At 35.0% G+C, this 4678-nt stretch overlaps 1 pseudogene; it reads left to right on the forward strand.

Moving 5' to 3' along the window:
• The first annotated feature begins 208 nt into the window (after window positions 1-208).
• LOC143655406 (olfactory receptor 4F6-like) lies at window positions 209-1313 on the forward strand (annotated as a pseudogene).
• Window positions 1314-4678: the final 3365 nt, after the last annotated feature.

Genomic DNA, 4678 nt, shown 5'->3' on the forward strand with positions numbered 1-4678 from the left:
GAGAGCATATAAAGCATGTGTATAGCTTTGACCGTGGTGCATTAATCTTTTATTCCTGATGCCATTGTTTTGTAAATAGTCTATTATCAATTATGTAGAAGTTTGTTAATAATTTATCATTATCAGCAAACTTATTGTCAGTGTTCTTGATTTGATTCCTTCTATTTTGCTTTAAGTCACTTCAGAGTCTTCCCTTCTTTATGACTCAATGGACCAAGTAAATGGCTCTGTAGTGACTGAGTTTATATTAATGGGACTTGCACAATCCTTGGGAATACAGTTTTTACTTTTATTCTTCTTCTCTTTATTCTACATGTGAATTATCCTGGGAAACCTCTTAATTATGGTCATAGTGATTTTTTTTTAATTTTTTTTTTTAACAAAGCATTTTTTTTATTTTATTATTTTTTGTTTGTTTGTTTGTTTGTTTTTTTTACATGGGCTGGGGCCGGGAATCGAACCAGGGTCCTCCGGCATGGCAGGCAAGCACTCTTGCCCGCTGAGCCACCGCGGCCCGCCCATGATTTTTGATCCTCACTTACACCCTCCCATGTATATTCTCCTGGCCAATCTATCTTTCATTGACCTGGGCCTTTCATCTACCACAGTTCTTAGGATGATCTTTGATCTTCTCAGTGATTGTAAAGTTACTTCTTTCCATATTGCATGATACAGATATTCTTTATCCATGTCATGGGAGGAGTTGAGATGGTGCTGCTTGTAGCAATGACATATGACAGGTACACAGCGATATGCAAGCCTCTCCATTATCTAACTTTTATAAATCCCAGAATGTGCTGGCTTTTTGTAATGGTTGCTTGGATCATTGGGATGATTCATGCTGTATTTCAGTTTGTTTTTGTTATAAACTTACCCTTCTGTGGCCCTAACAATGTGGGAATCTTTTATTGTGATTTTCCTCGGGTTATGAAACTTGCATACATGGACACTTATAAGCTAGAATTTGTGATCACTGCCAACAGTGGGTTTATTTCTATAGGCACCTTCTTTTCCTTAGTGGTATAATATATCTTTATCTTAGTTACTTTTCCACAAATTCTTCAAATGATCTATCCAAAGCATTCTTTATTTTGTCAGTGCACATCACTGTAGTGGTGTTGTTTTTTGCCCCTTGCGTTTTTCTCTATGTATGGCCTTTCCCAACTAAATCACTGGATACATTTTTTGCCATTGTGGACTTTGCTGTCACCCCATTCTTAAATCCTGTCATCTATACTTTAAGGAACAAAGATATGAAGGTGGCAATGAAAAGAATGAGTCAACAGGTTGTAAGTTCTAGAGACATGACATAATGAATTTCATTGATAAGAGCACAAGATGAATTCAATGGACCATCAAGACCACCAAGATGACCATGAACACTGTGGAATGCTTTTTCATTATTGCCTGAAAAGACTGAGAAAACTGCAGAAAAGGAGGCATTGAATCTAACAATTTCATTTCAGATGGTGTTGCAACAATTCTTGTTAATCACAAAAATAAAGTATTATATATTTCTATCTAACCTACAAACATAAATTGTACTTCACCAGAAATGACTACATTAGCATCTCTTGAAATTGCTAAATATTTTTATGAAAGTATTTGAATCCCATGGATAAAATAAGGGTTTATATAAATCACCAGACATTAAAACTAAGGAAAATACAATTCTCATCCTAACTGTTAGATAAACAGAAAGATCAACACTATGTTACAAGTCTGAACTATGTTTTCACTCTTTGACCTATCACTGCATTTTGTACAATATTTAGGAATAGATTCTAGTATTTTGCATTTTGCAAAATTTGACTATGTTACATTTTTTTCAAAAGGGCAATTCTGCTGCCCTTACAGTCTTCCTTAAAACATTTCATTAATCTTTCCTCAACAAGGCATTAAGGGAATGGCTAGTTCACCCTAAAATATCATGTGCAATTCTAAAAGTATTTGAAGGGACTAATTTCCTAGAGAAAGGCACCCAATTTAGACTCTTTAAAAAATCACCTTTAGACTCAGTGAGGGAGTAAAATTGTCTAAGTGAACTAAGAAATTGTAGCAATAGTCCTTCAAGAAGAGTTTGTGTTTCATCCAATGCCCGAGGGAAAACTTGTGAGACTATAAGAGTCAAGCTCGGGCTGACTATTCCCAGATCTCTTTTCCTGCCTCCAATCACTTTCATAAAGGGCTTGTAATTTCTAAGAGTCCTTGCTAGTGAGGACATTTTTTATAGATTGTATTCACTTCAAAATTTTATGCTACAAGAGAGTTCAAACAGGGATAGCTGCTTCTCCTTTGCTCTGAAAATCGCTGTAATCTCTTCCAGTTATGAAGGAGGTAGGTAAAATGAGGAAACTGAATTATATTACCAGAAGGAACCAAGTTGCAGCATTTTATTGGCAATGAGATGTTTCTATAGGAGTTGATTGTGCAGAATTCAATCCCATTTTTACCTTCAGGAAAAATGGAAGGACCCTGTGAAGATGGCTTACTTGAAGAGTTAGTATGAATAATGTTAGGAAGGCTAATCCTTGTTATAAGTATTACACAGGAAACATTTGCGAAATCCTTCTCCTGAATCTTCTGTGTTAATTTATTCTTTCCTTTCCATTTGTGGGTCTTTTCACCATCTTCCCCTAAATCTAGTGTTCTTTTGCTCAACTCCTTCCCTCATTTCTGAAGCTTCAGTAAAACCTGGTCGGGACATTTCTTTCATATAAAGATGGAATTCATGGAGTTGTGGGTATTTTGAAAGGTTTAGATCCAATGAACAGATTTGTAAAATAAAGAAAATGAGCCCCAAAGATTTTGAACAACATACCCAAACTCACACAGTGAATTTCTGTTAGATGGCAAGTCTCCAGACTTCAATCTAAGTGAAACAAATGACATTGTTTTTCTTTAATTAGGGATAAAGATGTTTAGGGAAAAAATACCATCTTAATAGTCAAACTTCAAGACTAATCTAGTGCATGGGCAAGGATTTTCTTGTTTAAATGTGTCTGGATCTTCATAGTTGCTACCAACAGTGTGTAAGATTCTGAAGAACTCCTTTCAATGAGCCTAAATGTAATGTTTAACTTGAAATTGATACAATTCACTTTCTTGAATCATTTTTGAGGATCAGAGATGATTTGATATGATTATAGTAGTAAAGTGTCTTCTGTAGCCCAGGATCCCATGCCATCACTATCCCCTCAGCATCATACATTCATAGGATTAGATGTTTGAACTAAATGAGAGAGAAATTTCTTTTGCTGTGGAATAACATTACAGAATTCTTACTTTGTACCATGGTCGAAAATCTTTCCAGCTGCATGCCAGAAACCTTGGTAAAACAATTATCCTTGGTAAATTTCCTGTGCAAATGTGACAATCAAGTTTGTCCTTACTTAGTGAATTGAATGATGTCACAAAATTAAATCTCTAAAATCAGATTTAGCATTCTAACAAACATCCCAACAAATTAGTCATGGTAGAAATTATCTCACAATAGGAATACCATCCTCTTTATTGTTAATGACTAATATGATTACATTTATTACTGTGTGTAGCAGTAAGGAAGTAAAATGAGTGCTGTGACTTGTACTATCTTATTTCTTGTCATTAATTTATTAATTAGGAACCACCAAATTTTTAAGAATTTTGGAAACAGTAATGTGGAGCTTGAATAGTTAGGGGGAAAGAACAAGATTCAGGATAATGAGGAGAAAAGTGAAATTTCCAAAGGCTTGGAATAAATTGAGGAAAGTAAAGAAAGGATAAAGAAAAAAATAAAAGAATACTATTATTCTTCCAAAATATCTGGCAAAGTAAACTTCTATCCCATCAATTCCACTTCTCACTTTTGCATCATATTTGCCCATACACTCCTACACCTTGTCTGAATATCCCAGTGGTTGTGCTTCCCTTTCAGGATACCATTCTATTTCCAGCTCACCACACTGCAAAACTTTTTGAAAAAGTAGTCTTATTATCTCTTCTTTACACATAGCTGAAATGGCTTTTACAACTCATGTCCAACATACTTTTCAGGATCTCACCTAGAAGAAGCAACTTATAAGGACACCCAAACATGCTCTACATGTCTAGAAAACAGTTAGCATCCTCTCCCTTTTTCCGAATACATCCCTTTTCCTAAAAGTATTATGTGTATTACATATTGCTATATTAGTGTTCATTATAATTGTTATCAGAGGTAAAGCCATCACAATGCTCTCAATTACTCAGAATAAAACACTGAAATTACCTTTTTTCATCTCCTGAATCCTGTTGACAATTTTCTTGACAGTTATATATTGATCATTTTCCACGTGCAAGAAATTTTATATCCATGGTCACATTCAATCTTCACAAAACTCCTATGAGGTGGTGTACAATCACTCTTTTTTTCTAGATGTGGCAATAATTTAGAGTAGTTAAGTAACTTTCCCAAGGTCATCCAGCTCCATAGTAGATAAACCCAGGACTTTTGAAGGTAGGCCACCTAGCACACAAGTGCACCTGTGAACCATGTTTGATGGGTCTTCACAAATCTTCCCTACCTCTTTCCTAACTCACACAAGCACAACTAGCAGCTTATTAGCTCTTCTTACACTTAAAGCAATACATTAGCTTTATTTCCAATCTCTCTATATTCTAATTTACAGTGAGGTCAGAGTTTTTATTAAAATTTTTC

This window comes from Tamandua tetradactyla, chromosome 14 (assembly GCF_023851605.1).
Source record: "Tamandua tetradactyla isolate mTamTet1 chromosome 14, mTamTet1.pri, whole genome shotgun sequence".
Classification (NCBI taxonomy): domain Eukaryota; kingdom Metazoa; phylum Chordata; class Mammalia; order Pilosa; family Myrmecophagidae; genus Tamandua; species Tamandua tetradactyla.